Source organism: Nicotiana attenuata, unplaced genomic scaffold (assembly GCF_001879085.1).
Source record: "Nicotiana attenuata strain UT unplaced genomic scaffold, NIATTr2, whole genome shotgun sequence".
In the NCBI taxonomy this organism is placed as follows: Eukaryota; Viridiplantae; Streptophyta; class Magnoliopsida; order Solanales; family Solanaceae; genus Nicotiana; species Nicotiana attenuata.
In genome coordinates this window covers 541,057-559,745 of record NW_017670351.1, presented here as the reverse complement: position 1 = coordinate 559,745, position 18,689 = coordinate 541,057, and the positions used below count along the sequence as shown (strand labels likewise).

At 40.2% G+C, this 18,689-nt stretch overlaps 1 long non-coding RNA gene across 1 annotated transcript; it reads left to right on the top strand.

Annotated features, from left to right (window-relative positions):
• Positions 1 to 17,656: 17,656 nt before the first annotated feature.
• Positions 17,657 to 18,689, top strand: LOC109238240. The gene is made up of 2 exons (XR_002069715.1): positions 17,657 to 17,942; positions 18,482 to 18,689. It is a non-coding gene; the product is annotated as an uncharacterized LOC109238240 (long non-coding RNA).

The following is an 18,689-nucleotide window of genomic DNA, read 5'->3' as shown; positions in this document are numbered from 1 at the left end:
ATAAAATATACTGTATCATAGCTTGAAGTCAAACGAGTTATGAAACAAAAGTCGACAAGAGTTGTTGCAACTTAAGTTCATAGTTTTACTTAAACTTTAGGTCAAATGTTATTAAGCTTTTCCCCCAATATACTTGGAATTACGGGGTGATCTACCCACCAAATTGAAGATATGAGTCTAGTTTCCAACGCATTAAACCTTTTATCAATACGACATTGGAGTAGAGAGATATAGACATTTTTGCGAGACTGCACAAGCTGCTAGGTGACAAGTAGGTGGGTCACCTACTTGGTTAAATGATAGCCCAAAAAGAGGCAATTTCGGGTCAAACAAAGATCCCATTAAAAGGCTTATCTTCTGCAATATATCCCTCATTATATTTCACAAATAACCAGACCTAAACCCCTACAAACTTCCTCCCAAAAATTATCCACAAACCCTAATTGATTTTCCCTCTCTTTCAAGTTCAAATTGGGGTTAAACCCTAGAGTTTGAAGAACCAAGATAAGGGCTGAGTTATCCAACAAGTAAGGTGAGTTTACTGCTATCTTTCATACATTTATTCTGCTTTGTGAATTCATGGTAATTCGTTCTATACATGTAAGAACTCACGGGACGGTGATCGGAAGCCGTGAGTTCGAGTTATTCACTTGTAGCGGACTGTTTTGTGGACTGTTTTGTGTTGTTGTTGGGCTGCGTATTTTACTACTGTTTTGTGGAGTTTTGGAGGAGGAAGGGTGTGGAGAAACACCATATAGATGTAGGGTCGTGGGCTGGTAGTTCTTCGTAACATTTCCGGGTCGTTTGACACGACTACGGTGGCCGTCGTATGTATGAAGTGATTTGGTTGTGCGTGGACTGTTTTGGGAGGCTCAATATGATTATTATTGATGTTGTTTGGGCTGTTTGGTGATTGTTTGGAATTGTGTGAAGTCATATATATAGGGGAGGTGCTGTCCGTTTCATCGTAAAATAGGTTGTGGTCGTTACATAATAGTTATGACGCTTGAATGGTAACTATAGTATCGTTTCTCTTATTGTAGACTAAGGAGTCGTGAAAATTGCATAGCTTGAGATTGGGGCAGTATATACAAGGTATGTGAGGCTATCCCTTTCCTTCTTTTGCACGACTCCGATTGTACATAATGTAATGAACGAGCTTCCAAAGATACTCTACTCTTAGAAGCTAGCAGTACTTATATTGTTTCCCCTCTTATGGAACGATTGATGCTGATTTTGCTTCTCTTATTCTTATGTTATCAATGTTATTGGTACTTCCTGATTCTTATAAGGTTCATGGTGAAGAGTTAGTCCTAATAACGTGTACAGAGGATACCGACCTTACGTCACTCCGAAAGGTTTAGAACGTGAGTCCATGAGTCGAGCATGCATTATATATATGTATCTATTTTACTCTACCGAGCCGCGCTATAGTCGGCCGGGTACGGCACCTATTGTGCAACCACTGATTAGTTGGGTTTTACCGAGCTCCACGTGGCCGAGTACGTTTTTACCGAGCCTATTACGGCCGGGTACGATATGATGATGATGATGCCCACAGAGGCGTATGTTTTAAAAGTTTATGTATATATACATATGTATCACGCATTTCATGTCAGTAGCCCTTAGAGGTACCCAGATGTTACAAGTTGTTTATTCTCTATCCCTGCTTACATTACTGTTCGTACTTATGGTTCCCTGCCTTACATACTCAGTACTTTATTCGTACTGACGTCCTTTTATTTGTGGACGTTGCATGTCGTGCTGCAGGTCCTGATAGACAGGCAGGCGCAGCTCCCCCACCATAGTAGGTTGTCCAGTTCAGCGGTGATTAGCGAGATCCCTTCTTCAGACTTGCCTTGGTCTTGGTATGCATTTTTGTTATAGATATTATGGGTATGTCGGGGCCCTGTTCCGGCTATGTTGCAACACTTATGTTCCTTTAGAGCCTCATAGACAGGTGTCGACTCATGTATAGTTTGGTAGGCCTTGTCGGCTGGTTTTTGTTGTATAGTCTCTCATGGTAGTGTGGTAGCTCGTACCTTATATATAGTTTCTTGATTGTCTAGTCATCCCATGTTATGTATGTTCATGTCATCATATTTTATTGTTGGTTGTCCATGACCCATGTCTACTATTTATATTGATCTCGTCAGCCCTAAAAGATAATAAAGAAGGTTAGATAAAATGTTGGTACTCGGTAAGTATGGCCGGGTGCTAGTCATGGCCCTCCAGTTTGCGTCGTGACAGAGAGGCTCGGTTGTTGGGTACGGATCTGGTTCAGGACGCCTTGGACAAGGTCAGGATCATTCAGGATAGGCTTCGTACAGCTCAGTCCAGGCAAAAGAGTTATGCCGACCGCAAGGTTCGAGATTTGGCTTTCATGGTCGGTGAGCGGGTATTGCTTAGAGTGTCGCCTATGAAGGGCGTGATGAGATTTGGGAAGAAGGGCAAGCTTAGCCCTAGGTTCATTGGTCCGTTTGAGATTCTTGATCGAGTGGGTGAGGTGGCTTATAGACTTGCATTGCCGCCGAGCTTATCAGCCGTGCATCCAGTGTTTCATGTGTCCATGCTTCGGAAGTATCACGGCGATCCATCCCACGTGTTAGATTTCAGCACTGTCCAGTTGAACAAGGACTTGTCTTATGAGGAGGAGCCGGTAGCCATTCTAGACCGGCAGGTTCGTCAGTTGAGGTCGAAGAGTTTTCCTTCTGTTCGTGTTCAGTGGAGAGGTCAGCCTCCTGAGGCCTCGCCCTGGGAGTCCGAGTCCGATACCGGTAAAGGTCTTATATATGGTTTAAGATAATTCTGTGAAGTTTGGTAAGAAACGGAATCCGTTTGACGTGATTCGAGCCTTAATTGCAAAATTTGATGTTTTAAGAAGTTTGAAACATTTCATTGATTTTGAGGTTTAATCCGTTTTTAACGATGTTAGTTTGGCGATTTGATCGCACGGATAAGTTCGTATGATGTTATTGAGTTAGTACGTATGTTTGATTTGGAGCCCCGAGGGCTCGGGTGAGTTTCGGATGTGTTTCGGAAGGTTTTTGGAACTCAAAAGTTGCAGGTTTTTCCAGTTCTGGTGTGCTGATACTTTCTTCTTCGCGTTCGCGGGATGACTCTCGTGAACGCGATGTGTTATTTATGCTGAAGGAAAATTCCTTCTACGCGAACGTGTAACCCAGGTCGCGAACGCGAAGGGATGGGAGGGGTCTTCTCTTCGCGAACGCGGTCCTGGCAACGCGAACGCGAAGGCTAATTGAGCCTAGGCAGGGGAGGGGTATTTAACCTACGCGAACGCGACCGCATGGACACGAACGCGAAGGCTCGAGGGGTCGATTCTCCGCGAACGCGAGCCGTCTTCCGCGAACGCAATGGCCTAGCAGGCCTAACCCATCGCGAACGCGATAAACAATTTTGCCCAGTTATTTTAAGTTTCAAAAACAGAACACATTACGGGATTTTCATTATTTTTCACAAACTTCATCTTGTCCACACCTCTTGGGCGATTTTTGAAGAACTGCTTCACCATAACCTCTTGGGTAAGTAATCTTTGACTTGTTTTCTTCCATTCTTATCAACACCCACTAGATTTCTAGGCCTAAAACATGAGATTAAGGGTAGAAAATTAGGGATTTGGGTAGAGTTAGGGCTTTTTGATTATTTGGAAATTTGACCTCGTTTTGGGGTCGGATTTCAAAACGAATTATATATTCGGGCTTATGGGTGAATGGGTGATCGGGTTTTGGTCCGAACCTCGTGTTTCGACCAAGCGGGCCCGGGGTCAATTTTTGACTTTTTGGGAAGAATGATTAGAAAGCTATAATTAAGTATTGGGATTGGATTGTTTAGCATATATTGGTGTTATTAAGTCGATTATGTATAGATACAATTGATTTGGAGCCGAATTCGAAAGGAAAGGCGGTGTTTGAGGATTGAGTTGGCCGTGGAAGTTCAAGGTAAGTGTTCGGTCTAACCTTAGCTTGAGGGATTAGGAGTTGAGTCCTATTTGTTATTTGCTTCTTGTTGAGTACGACGTATAGGCATGGTGACGAGTATCTATACGTTGGCGTCGAGCATGACCGTGAGTCTTAAATTGATATTGTTGTGTTCTTAAATGATACCACAGATGCTTTAATTGGCGATTCTCGATATTGAGCAAGAATTTAGTTTATTTTCGTGGAAATTACATATGATTCAGTATTGGTGTTAACTGAGATGAGTAGGAGTTGAGTTAAGATTGGTTATAGCTGATTCTCCCTTGCCGGGACGTATTTACTTTTACTGTTGAATCCCTTGCCGGGATAGTGTAGTTTATTGTTGATCCCTTGCCGGGACACTTGGTATAGTTATTGCTTAAGGCATATATGTATATATGGATCGGGTTGCACGCCGCAACAATATTAAATATGGATCGTGTTGCACGCCGCAACAATATTAAATATGGATCGGGTTGCACGCTGCAACAATATTAAATATGGATCAGGTTGCACGCCGCAACAATACTAAATATGGATTGGGTTGCACGCTGCAACAATATTATATTGGATCGGGTTGCACGCCGCAGCAGTGGTAAATGATAAGGGATCAGGTTGCGCGCCGCAATAGTATTATTATTGTTTTGTTGTAGATTCTGAGTTGTTCTCTCATATTTCTCTTAAGTTCCTGCTGGATTTGACATTTTCCCCGTAGCATGTATCCCCCCCCCCTCCTATTTAAATTGTTTATCCTGTTATTTTCCGCTGTATATTATATAACTGCATAGGTTTATCTGGAGTCTGGTCCTAGCCTCGTCACTAGCTCGCCGGGGTTCAGCCAGGCACTTACCAGCACATGGGGTCGGTTGTGCTGATGCTACACTTTGCACTATGTGCAGATACCGGAGCAACATTTGGGTACCAGCACTTGGGGAGCCAGCCTTCAGTCCATCCAGAGATCCCGAGGTAGTCCTGCAGGCGTCCGCAGGCTCGGCGTTCTCTCTTATCCATTATATGTTCTGTTTTCACTTGTTTCCGAGACAGACTGTATTTCCTTTTTCAAACAGTATGTAGTACTCATAGACAGTTCGTTATATTGTGACACCGGTTTCTGGGTAGAGGCGCATGTTGGCATTCTTGTACTGATTTTGGTATTAAATTAGACTAAGTCTTCCGCTTGATTTTATCTTTCGCTATTATTTAAATGTTGATCACATGTTAATTCAAGTTGTTAAAAAGGATTGAAATTAAAGAGTTAGAATTTCTATATTTCGTGGCTTGCCTAGCTTCTACGAGTAGGCGCCATCACGACCCCTGAGGGTAGAAAATTCGGGTCATGACAGTATACCTGCCAGCGTCCGCAGGCCTAGGAGTCCCCCTTTTATCCTGATTTCCTTTTTTTTATTACCCTATTATAGACAGTGATGTATAAGATTGTTCAGTACTATTACTTAGAGCTTGTGACTTATATTTCACCAAATTTTGAGAGTTGTACATGTTGAGTTACATATTTTATTTTGTGTAGTTGTTGAAGTTTTGAGACTTTAAATTACTATTTCAATTATTTTGCATGTTGTTAGGACTAGGTGTCATCACGACATCCTACAGAGGAAAATTGGGGTCGTGACAAGTTGGTATCAGAGCTCTAGGTTTATAGGTGCTATGAGTTACAAGCAGGTTTAGTAGAGTCGCGGATCAGTACGGCGACGTCTGTACTTATCTTCGGGAGGCTATAAAACTGTTAGGAAAAGCTTCACTTCTTTTATTCCTTATCGTGCGGATTTGTTGACTTCGGGATTCTAAATTTCTATCTTTCTATTCTCTCATGGGTTTTAAAATTAATATTTGTTAATTTTTTTTTATATATTTATCTATATTTGTCATTTGATGTTAAAAATATTGAGTTCGGTTAAATATTGCACTAAAACTACATTCGCCACTGCTCGCCAATCATGATAAGCATATTCTGACAACTGTCATGACGAATGGTATATGGCAGGTATATGCCACCATTGAATCTTTCTTTGGACTCAGAATATGTCCTCTTGCATTTAATATTCCAATACAACTGCATGTAGGTATATCCTATGAAATTCCAATATATCCTCTTTAAATTTACCGCAAAGTTAGTACACTATTGATCAGTTGCTTAAAGGTTTTACCTCTGAGGATTTGAAATATAGCCATCTTAAGAACTGAGACTGAAAAATAAATTGGCTTGACCATTATTAATACTCTACTGGACGATCTTAAATTAAGTTGCATATATTAGTGTAACATATGCATTTTAGTTGATCATTAATTTATGACACGCCTTATCAAATACTCAAAAATTTTAATGCTTTTTACCAAATATTACTATTCTCAAAGTTCAAATTCAAACTTTAGTTGAAATGGAATGAATAATACTTATTACTCAACCACATACCTCACTCCATTTGTTCACGTACTCATAATATGGACTATCTAAACACCTTGATGATTCCTCTAATTGAAATTCGATTAATTTAGAATCGCACTAAAAAGTTCCACTTTAATGGTACGGAGGAAAATGTTTTCATGAAAAATATTTTCTTAGAAAATATTTTCGTGAAAAATGATTGATTTTATCACTTATTTTCCCTTGTCTGGTTGGTGAGTAGAAAACTTTTTCCGGAAAATATTTTATAGTGCTTGGTTAGAGAGTAGAAAATATTTTCTTAGAAAAATAATTTTTTATACTACTCTCCTCACTCCCATTCCCCCAAGTACCCATGTTTCCTTGCTCCTCGCCTCCCCCTTCCCAAATACCCAACATTTTCAAGACTTTATTTTCTTCAAGAATTTAATTATTTTTCTAAAAATTCACACAAACCCGAAAGAACTAATGTGTTGCTTAACTTTTTTAGGCAAAAATAACGTTAAAATTTGTGCACCATAACTAAAAAGAAAACACTCTGTTTTTGGTTAAAAAGGAAAGTATTCTTTCTACAACATAAAAATAAAGTACTCATTTTGTTGAAATGAAAAAAAAAAATTAATCATGAAAAGAAAATACTTTTTTTGTTGAAATGAAAGAAAAAGCCTTTTCTATGAAAAGAAAGTACTTTTTTTTGTTGAAATGAAAAAAAAATATATATCATGTAAAAAAGTATTCATTTGTTGAAATACCAAAAAAAAAAATCTATCTATAACATGAAAAGAAAGTAGTATTAATTATATTTTTATTTAGGGTGGAGGAGGGGGTGAGGTGAGGGGGTGGGTGGGGTGGGGCAGGGGTTGGGGTTGGGGTTGGGGTTAGGTGGGGTAGGTGTGGGGGTGGGTTGGTGAGAGCGGGGAATAGGGTGGGGAATGTTAAGAAGGAGTTTTGGAAATGTTTTCCCTTCTCTTGATAAGGAAAACATTTTCCTTCAATTGGAGGAAAATAAGTTCAGAAAGAAAATATTTTCTAAAATATTTAAGCCAAACCAAACATGAAAAAATTAAAAATTTCATTCGTAACAAATACACCCTAAAAGTAAAATCTTCCTCAATAAAGGCAATCAATCTTATTCACAAAAATTAATATCCCTTAACCCCTTTAGTTAAAAATGGAAGAATTAACTTTTGGAAGTGAAGCATGTTCTCGTCCTATCATCTTCTTTCACTTTCGGCAACAAATAATGGACATGAAACGTGGACGACCTTTAGAGAGGAAAAGTGTCGCTGCAAATTGTGCTTCATTTTTGTGGCTCTATCCCATCCACAACTTTCTTATCCATCACTCACATTCTTATATTTTCCTTCTTCTTCTTTTCTCTTTAGGACTCTAATCAGTTATGCTTTCAGACTTTAGTATTTTTGAACATAAATATTTCAGATTGATTGACTTATAGGAGTAATATTTAATGGCATGTCAAGTGCGTCATAAAACAAAAGAAAGGAAATAGGAAAAGGAATTTCAATTTCATACGCATAAGGAACTAAGGATTCCATGCTTTGAACCATAAGAATTTGAATAACTTGGATGATAGGTCTCCAATTCAAGCCTTAAGAATGGAGAATTTTTATAAGGTATTTTTACAGCCCTATACACTATTTGAAACTTTATTACTAAAAATATCCATATTTAGTTAATTACCCGACCTAAACAAGTTTTGTTTACAAAATATAAACATTCCACCTTAAAAGGCTCTAAATCCATTATTAATGCCTTCCATCAATGTAAGGACCCGACCAGTCCTTATGAGCTTTTGCACTTTGATCGCCAGTTCTCGGGCATGACTTGCCCCGTGTAATGTGTTATGTCTGACGTAGATCGTTGGTTTTGGTTTTCACAGAAATCGGTATGAATTTGAAAGAACAGTCTCAGTTGAAAGCTTTGAATTTGATAGGTTTGACCAAGAGTTGACTTATTGGTATATGAGCTCGGATCGGAGTTTTTATGGTTTGGTTAGCTTTGTTGAGTGATTTATAACTTAGGAGTGTGATCGGAAGTGGTTTTGGAGGTCCGGTGTAGGATTTGGCTTGAATTGGCAAAGTTAGTATTTTGCCGATTTCCGGTCGATAGGTGAGATTTTGATCCGAGGGTCGGAATGGAATTCCGAGAGTTGCTATAGTTTCGTTATGTGGTTTGGGATGTGTGTGCAAAATTTCAGGTCATTCGGAGGTGTTTTGGTTGGGTTTTTGATCAAATGCGTGTTTCGGAAGTTTTAGAAGAACTTAGGCTTGAATTCGATGTGAATTGATGGTTTTGGTGTTGTTTGAGGTGTTTTGAGGATTGGAACAAGTTTGAATGATGTTTTAAGATGCGTTGGTGCTTTTGGTTGAGGTCCCGGGGGCCTCGGGATGATTCCGGATGGATATCGGGAAGTTTTGAACTTGGAAGAAAATGCAGAAAATGCAGCAGCAGGTGGAGGCCTATTTTGGCCTTCGCGTTCGCGAGCCTGGGGCCGCGTTCGTGAAGGAGGAAGTTGGGGTCCCTGAGATTTGTGCTTCGCGTTCGCGTTTTGGTCTCTCGCGTTCGCGGAAGGTTCGTTTGGTTGTGCTCCGTGTTCGCGTTTCAGGTGTCGCGTTCGCGTAGGTTCAAGAGGTTAAAGCTTCGCGTTCGCGGGTCTTCAGACGCGTTCGCGAAGGGTAATTTTGGGCGAAGAGCTATTTGTGCATCGCGAACGCGGGAAGGCCCTCGCGTTCGTGTAGAAGGGGTCCCAGAAGCTGGGCAGAAGGTTTAAAAATATTTCATCCGCGAGCCTAAGTCATTTTTCCATCATTGTTGAACATTTTGAGAGCTCTTTGGGAGGAATTGAAGAGGGATTCGAAGAGGATCGATTGGAGATTCGACGCACGAGGAGGCCAATTTGAGAGACAAGGGCATAGCGAGCTAGAGCTTTAGCCGGTTTGAGATGCAGGTATTTGTTCACCCGGTAGCGGGTTTTGAGCTGATTAGAGACTATGCCATCGGAGTGAGCGAGGTGACCGCCAGCGTTCGCGGCACCGCATTTCTTCCTTTTATTTATAAATCCTATTTTGTATATTTCCGGCTTTGTAGTTGAAATTTCACTCTAATAGATGCTCATGACTTGTGACACCCCGGTTTGGGCTGTGTCGGGATAGTTCTACTATTATTATCTATGTTTTCGCAAATTATTATTATTAAATCATGCTTCATAATTGTTTAATGATGATTAACTGCTTAAAAGAGGTGTTCTGTATTGGTCTGGCTGGCCTTGTCTTCACGAGAGGCGCCATCATGACAGGGTTCGGGAATTGGTCGTGACAAGTTGGTATCAGAGCCTAGGTTACTAGGTCTCACAAGTCATGAGCAGGTTTAGTAGAGTCTCGCGGATCGGTACGGAGACGTCTGTATTTATCCTTGAGAGGCTGCAGAACCTTTAGGAAAACTTCACATTCTTGAATTCTTATCGTGCGTCCTTGATTCAGCTTGAAGAGAAACTCTTGAAATTCCTTCCACGCGTTTGTATGTGCGCATGAGCGCTCAGTATCAAATGTGCCTTGATGGCTTGTGATTCCCCGATCGAGGGGCGAGGTGTAATCTCCGTGAGTATATGTTGGGCCAGTCTGGAGGACTTGAGGCCGGATCTTTGCCTATGGCTTGAGCACCGAGGTGCTGATTGTGTGAGCAAGTGTTTTGAACTTATATGTTCGGTATTGTCCCTATTAGTGGAAGTGACGGCTGGATAGCTATGTGATGAGTATGTTAGTACTGTGAGATGCATCTATGTGACTTGGAAGTGACAAGGAAGGCCTCCTGGATGATAGAAGAACTATTAGGTGTTTGAATTCCATTGTGATTCGAGGTATAGCCCCGAGTTATGGGCGTGTGAAGGATCTTTTCATGTTTTCCAGTTGAGAGTGAGGTAAATTTTATGTTGCGGTATGAGTTCAGACTCAGAAAGACTAAGTAACTGTGTAATGTGTATGACGGTGGAAGGTATGCGGAAATGTCATATTGAGGCGAAGCAGGCGGGTTATCTCCTGCGGAGTGTTCTGAAGTGGTGTAATCCTTATGTGTATATTAGATGATCGCATGTGTAATTGAAAAGTGCGTGTTGAAATTTTAAATTTCGGGTCGCCTAAAAGAGTGGGCTTAGCTGTTGCGGGGGTGAATGCGAGAATTTCAGAAGATTTGCGGTACTAGATGATCTGTGATTGCACAAGCTTACAAATGATTTGAGTTTAATCTCACTATGGTATTGTGGCATCAATAGAGTAGAAGTGTTATGAGTTATTGAGCGTATCTTGATCTATGGCTTCGAGCCAAGTGGGGGAGTCTGCTGTGAGCAGCTGATTGCACGGTTAGGTGCTATGTTGGTTCCAGTTTGGGGCATGCGAGTGAATTAGCTATGGCTAGAGTAAAGGAAAATTTTGACAAAGGTTACATTATGCTTCATGGGGAGAGAGAATCACAGGATGTCTTAAGTTGTTGTTGGTAAAGAATGCTCGGCGCATAGAGCAGGAAGTTGCGTGTTTATATTAGGACGAGGATTTCATTTTGCGGTATCGGAGTGCCGATGAGGCACGGGTGGTTCTGTTCGTTAGGTCAGGTAATTTTTAGTTTGAATAAGATTGAATGACTTTCGAGAATGGTTCTAATGTGTTCAAGATCCTGCAGGAAACAATCGGGTATTTTAAAGTTGCATGTGTGGTTAGAAACTGTGTTTTCATTGGAAGAGGTTCAGATTTGTGGTATTTCTATGTTAATTATGGGGTTCTATGTATCAGTATCAGGAAAGTAAAGGTAACGGATCCGGATTCGCAGGAAGTTCTTCAGATTAAAGTATTCGGGAGCGTGATGTTTCTGGTAATATTTGAGAGAGTATTCAGCGGCTTATGGGTCCTAGACAGTGTGGTCTTGTGCTTGGGTCTCGTGTAGTGAGCCTGGGATTGAGAGATTGTAGAGAGATTGTGGTACTACAACAAGAGGGAGCATCAAGTTGAAAACGGATCAGAAGGAAATTTAGATAGATGGAATGGTTTGATAGTCGAACGAATCGGTATGGTAAGGATATGATCAATTCTGTATATGTGTTCGAGGTAATGGGTTCTTACAGGTATTTTGCAGCAATGCTCAAGGGTTTGATGGCTTGCTTAGCTTGGTCTAGTTGGAAGGATTCAGTTCTGGCAGTTTAAATTGTGCTAACGGAATTGGGAGAGTTCTCATTGATTCCTACCGTGGTTGGAAAGGTGCATTTTCTATGAATATGAGAGGCATGAGATGTGTAATGATTTTTCTTCTAGATGGGATCAATGGAAGTTCTTGACTAGTCGAGTGCTTAGATGTCTGTGGCTCGGAAGGGAGATAAAAGTTTTCCTGTTATCCTTGGATGGTACGGTATATGCGGTATGTTGTGGAAGATCGAGATTTGCATGTATGAGGTTTCAGTTCAGTTCTGAAAGGAAGTTCATAACACTCTTAGGCAACGGGTAGTCTCAGATGATTAAGGAAATGGTATTGTTATTTGGAAGTGATTTGACGAGAGTATAGGTTTCAGAAAAAGGGAAATGTGATTAAGTTGATAGCACTTCGGTAGTATTGCGGCATTTTCATGTTGGATCGACTGGTGGTATTCGGGTTTGCTTGGTGGCACAGGGAAATTTTAGAGTATTTATCGTGGAATGCTTGGTATTAAAGGTGTGCACATGTTCGGACGGCGAAATTGGGATCGGATATGATGATTCATGTGCCGGGTGGATGTGGAGACGGAAGTTCTCATATACAGGCTATGAGGTGGTTGTAGATCGTGTGTGTCGGCACTGTTTAGTGACTACCGAGATTTGGAGGCTCGAGTGGATCTTTCTTTGCTTGGTATGTTAGGTTTTGGATATGATATTGGGGTGTAGACTGGTTGTTTCCGTGTTGTGTTATTCTGAACTATTGCGATAAGATGGCGCGGATGGCTATGTCGGGAAATGCCACGGATTGAGTGGCGATGTTCGTCGGATTATGTCCTATTGGGGATTTTTATATTTCGAAGACCTAGCGGACGGCTGGGAAGGATTGCCTTTCTTATTTGGGGTCTTGTGAGTGAGTGTTCTATCTTGAGTCGGCTTGGTTGGCTCCGAATGGCATTGTTGAGGGAGGTATTGATTCGACCGTTGTTGAGCTTATCAGTGATATGGGAGATCTATGAGTTTCCTTTCTGTGTTGTGAGACGTTTTGATTTGTTGGTTATGGGCACATATGGTGCGGTCTATTGGGGTTCATAGTGGAAGTCGAGTGGGAAAAGTAATTTGGCGTTGCTCGGTGAATGGCGTATCGGTTATGTCCTATCGGGTTTGCGTGGTATATGTTACTTATTTCACCGAGGGTGTAATGTTTGCTTTGGTTCCAGACATTAAATTGTGCGTGGTTGTCAATTTCGGGCATAGTGACTTGAGGTGTCTCATGTGGAGCAGTGTTTGGATAGGATCGTGCATTACAGCGAGGCTATGTGGAGATATGACCTTGCGGGTTAGATTCGGGTGTTCTATTCTATGATGTGAGACGGGTTCTCAACCTTGTGTTGTGGTGGTACTGGTGAGCGTGTGGTACAGCTCTTCCATTTGAACCATTTTCATGATTTGAGTGTGTTCGGACCGTTGCATATTGGTGCGTGTATTATGCTAGTTGTGGCTTAGGCCTGTATTGACGTGTCATGTCACCAGAGTGGTGTGTTGGATTAGAGGAGATCGTTGGGATCATTACTGAATGCGAACGGATTCGATTTCAACATGTCGGAAGGGTAAGATCGAGGTTCGGCTCGGAAATTTGCTATGGTATTACCAGAGGATAAGCGGCTTCATGAATGGTTGATCTGAGAAATGGTTACGGGTTATTGCGTGTTTCATTGATCATTGGCAGCATATGAAAGTGTTGGAATGAGACTTAGTTGATGAGAGTTTTTCTATCGGTATTTGGGTGTTGTGTACAGTTGCTGTGAATAGAAGTTATTGCTGCGAGCGTTAAAGTTATGTAGTTTATCATGTAATTGCACCTGAGGTTGCAGGTATGGGTTATTATAGCTGGTTCGGGCTTATTCAGAGTATAGATGTGAGATTTTGGTCTTGTGGATGATATCGGTAGTGGAAATGTGGTTCTATGATTTATGGGCTAAATTGGATTGTGTAATTTTAGCTACTACGTGTATTCGGACCTATAAGAGATAGGGGTGACGTGGGATCACCCCCGGGTATATGCATGGTAAGGTTATTCAGCTATTGGTTGGCTTTTAAAACAACTTTGAGTACGTTCGAGGACGAACGTGAGTTTAAGTAGGGGAGGATGTAACGACCCGACCGGTCGTTTTGAGCTTTTGCACTTTGATCGCCAGTTCTCAGGTATGACTTGCCCCGTGTAATGTGTTATGCCTGACGTAGATCGTTGGTTTTGGTTTTCACGGAAATCGGTATGAATTTGAAAGAACAATCTCAGTTGAAAGCTTTGAATTTGATAGGTTTGACCAAGAGTTAGCTTCGTTGAGTGATTTATAACTTAGGAGTGTGATCGGAAGTGGTTTTGGAGGTCCGGTGTAGAATTTGGCTTGAATTGGCGAAGTTAGTATTTTGCCGATTTCCGGTCAATAGGTGAGATTTTGATCCGAGGGTCGAAATGGAATTCCGAGAGTTTCTGTAGTTTCGTTATGTGATTTGGGATGTGTGTGCAAAATTTCAGGTCATTCGGAGGTGTTTTGGTTGGGTTTTTGATCAAATGCGTGTTTCGGAAGTTTTAGAAGAACTTAGGCTTGAATTCGATGTGAATTGATGGTTTTGGTGTTGTTTGAGGCGTTTTGAGGATTGGAACAAGTTTGAATGATGTTTTAAGATGCGTTGGTGCTTTTGGTTGAGGTCCCGGGGGCCTCGGGATGATTCCGGATGGATATCGGTAAGTTTTGAACTTGGAAGAAAATGCAGAAAATGCAACAGCAGGTGCAGGCCTATTTTGGCCTTCGCGTTCGCGAGCCTGGGGCCACGTTTGCGAAGGAGGAAGTTGGGGTCCCTGAGATTTGTGCTTCGCGTTCGCGTTTTGGTCTCTCGCGTTCGCGGAAGGTTCGTTTGTTTGTGCTCCGCGTTTGCGTTTCAGGTGTCGTGTTTGCGTAGGTTCAGGAGGTTAAAGCTTCGCGTTCGCGGGTCTTCAGACGCGTTCGCGAAGGGTAATTTTGGGCGAAGAGTTATTTGTGCATCGCGAACGCGGGAAGGCCCTCGCGTTCGCGTAGAAGGGGTCCCAGAAGCTGGGCAGAAGGTTTAAAAATATTTCATTCGCGAGCCTAAGTCATTTTTCCACCATTGTTGAACATTTTGAGAGCTCTTTGGGAGGAATTGAAGAGGGATTCGAAGAGGATCGATTGGAAATTCGACGCGCGAGGAGGCCGATTTGAGAGACAAGGGCATAGCGAGCTAGAGCTTTGGCCGGTTTGAGATGCAGGTATTTGTTCACCTGGTAGCGGGTTCTGAGCTGATTAGAGACTATGCCATCGGAGTAAGCGAGGTGACCGCCAGCGTTCGCGGCACCGCATTTCTTCCATTTATTTATAAATCCTATTTTGTATATTTCCGGCTTTGTAGTTGTAATTTCACTCTATAGATGCTCATGACTTGTGACACCCCGGTTTGGGCTGTGTCGGGATGGTTCTACTATTATTATCTATGTTTCCGCAAATTATTGTTATTAAATCATGCTTCATAATTGTTTAATGATGATTAACTGCTTAAAAGAGGTGTTCTGTATTGGTCTGGCTGGCTTTGTCTTCATGCGAGGCGCCATCACGACCGGGTTCGGGAATTGGGTCGTGACAATCAAGGGATTTAGTTACACCCTTTTTCTTTTTTTTTTTCTCCTCTTCTCTTTCCTTATTTTTCTTCCCTTCAATCACGCTTTTGCGTCTACCTAGTGATTATTGCTAAGTGATATTGTGTGAGTTTCTTGTTTAAAATTCATTTTTTAGATTTCCCTTAGGGCCTGGTTTATTGAGATCTGAACTGTGTGAGCATGTGATTTTTTCCCTATACGAAATACTCCTATAAAATCCCAAGAAAATAGATTTTTGTTAATTATTTGCCATTTTAGAAATTTTTGTAGAATTTTTATTTAATTGTTTGCATCTTTGTGCATGTTTAATTTTATTAAATCATGAAAAATACCAAAAATACCATGCATTGCATTCAGGCTTTATTTTTATATTTTTAGGATTAATCAATGATTATTTGTTTTATAGAAATTTTAACATCACAAAAATAGCTCATTTTTACATCTTTTGTCTTTTAATTTTTAATTTATTGATTTTTTCTTTTAATTTAGAATTAAGTGATGTTTATAATTTTATAATTAATTAATTAGTTTAATTTCACATTTTTAGATAATTTAAGATTTTTAATTAAAAAGAAAAAAAAGAAAGAGGAGAAAAGAAAAGAAAATAAAAAAAGGGGGATAATTTGGAAATTGGATTTGTTTCAATTGGGTTGATTTTATACCCATGTCCTAGCCCAAAAAACTACCCGAAATATTTCCAACCCAGGCCCAAACTAAAATACACCCGGTCCAGCTCCCCCGGTCCCCAAACGACCCCGTTTTGTGGAGATTTAATCACAGCCGTTGGATTTTGGTAATCCAACGGCTCGGAACTAGGCAGTCAATTAATATATAATTGTCCTAACGAGACCACCCCCCCCCCCCCCAATTCAACCCTCACTCAATCTCTCCCCTCTCTCAAAAGACCAAACCCTAGCCGCCCCTTTATTCTCTCGCCGCTCCGCCGCCAACAGCCACTGGAATTTGCCTCACGGCGGTTCCGGTGTTCTAATCTTTACCAAATTAACACCCTAGACTCCCCTTTCCCTCCTCTTTACAAATCTCCAACCCAATCCCTACGAATCACCCTCAAACGCTTCGAATCTCAAATCCGAGATTCAAAGTCAAAAACCCTAAATGCTCCAATCCGCTCCAAATTTGCACCCTATTATCCTTGCCCCTCTCTAAACCCTATGCTACCACTAGCCCCCTCCAAATCGGCCCCAATTTGGTCGAATTTTGGATCTTAGATTTTGAAACCCTAAAAAACTTCTACCAAGTCGATTCCGGGAGTTTTTAAATGGCTCAATTCTACATGGGTCAACTGCTTTTGATAAGAGCAGTTGATCCATGTGGATTTGACCTATTGTTCGAGTTGCCCTAATCAGTCCTGACTCTAACCAAGTCCTCCGGATCCAGTTGGTTCTACTATAGGTAATTTTCTGGGCTATTTTTCTATCTTCTTTTCTTTTTTCTTTTCTCTTGGCCATCTCTTTCTCCTTTCCTTTGATTGATTTTTTTATTATGTTTGTTTTGTATGTAACTGCATGTTTTAAATTCTCTTTTTATTATTCATGAATTGTCGTCTCCTTCTGCATTTAGTCATTAGGAACCAATCAGTAGTTTAGGGTTCGTTTTTAGTTTAGTTTGTTATTTACTCTGTTTCCCCATGATTTCATTTTCTCTTCTGTTTTCTTTTCCCTTTTCTTGTTCACATTTCTGATTAGTTGCATGATTTAGGTTATTTTCCCTTTTCCTCTGTTTTAACAAGTTTCATTGTTTAGTTTTCATTATTAGGAATTTAAGTTGCATGTTAGTTTCTAATTATTTTGTTTGTTTTGCCTCTGTTCTTTCCTTTCCTCTCATGATCATTCCTCTCGCAAGATTGTTTGCAGTATACTTTGATTCAATTAGGATAGTATTCATGTTGGTTAATTGCCTAATTCAGCTTTAAATTAATTCAGTTCAGACTTGGTTAAAATTGAGTAAACCCTTTTTGAATCTGAGTCTTAATTGCCTAATACATGTGATTACTTAGGTTTAATTGGTGTTAAGCTTAGATTTGAGCCTCTGAACAACCACTTTAAAACCTTGGTTTAATTTCAGAATTAGAAATACAATACTTTAGGGTAATTTAATCACCTGTTTAAAAGCCTAAAGTAGTTGCAATTGTTTTAAAATCAGAACTTAGGCTAAACATGAAATAGGAAGTAACTTAGAGGGTAAAATGGGATTTTTACTTAGGCTAAAAAATCAAAAATGTATAGCTGTCCTAGCTGTTACAAAAGATGCTGAATTAGGATAGGAAGGACAGTTGTATTGTACTATTTTCAAAGGTCTAGGATAAGGAATATACCCAAGATATACCCTCCCTAGATAGCCTATATATAGGTGGGTCTTCTCCTTCTGATTTGGACAGAGATTGAGCATCATTTTTACTGCACAAAAGCTCTATTTCTTTCTGAAAAATCTCAGATTCCAGAAATCTTGAGAAAACTTCAAAACTTCTCATTTTTCTGATTCTTTACAAGTTTTAAAATATGGTTTGAAGGGGAGGATTTCTCTGTTTCATTTGGCTGGTTTCCTGGTTTCAAACTATCTTCATTTGGTCTGGGTTTATTGCTGTTTTTGCTGGTTTGCTACTGAAGTTTGGGTTTCCTTTCCTCTTTTGGTTTTCTTGACCTTTATTTGGTCATTCCTCTGCCATATTTTTTAATTTCAAGGTATGTACAATGTTCATCTTGAATGGAATCAATTTTGAGTTCAAAAAATCTGTATTTGTAACTTGTTTAGTTAGCTGGTCTTTGATGTGAGTCTGGGAATCATGACTGTTTGAATTTGGAGTTGATTGAACCATCTGATAATGTTAGTTTAAATGTTTTGTTGAATTTAATCATGAAATCTGTGTTTGCGCTGCACATGTGTTAAAACTCAACATTCGCTGAATCAGTATATACGCCTATGAAATCTATGTTAAAAAATTCCTCTCTTATAGCAGCACAAAAGGAAAGTGAATCTGACTCTTTAAATGGTCAGATTCATCCCTTAATAGTGCATAATAATCTTGATTTCTTTAGTATGTGTTTAAGTTATTTCCACTTCCCCTCTTTTCTCCTTTACTGAAATGAGAGCTATGAAGTAAATCATGGTTTGGAAATCTTTGCATGTCTATAGGGCTGACATTAAACATGGTTAGACCTATTGACAACATTGTCTTTCCTTTACTCATTTTTGTGTTAGGATTAACTGGGTAACATTGTAGGTCCCTACTTGAAGATGTTTTTGTGAATCTGACCCTTCTCACATGGTCAAACTCATGAAATCTTGGCTCATTCAAAGCTGGAGCAGTAGCAGTTTAGGAACTTCCCCTTTTCATTTTGTTGCAATTTAGTTTAAGACACTAATGTAGTTCATATTTTGTACCTTATTTAATTCTGGAATTTATAATAAATTGGACTGGACTTTATAAA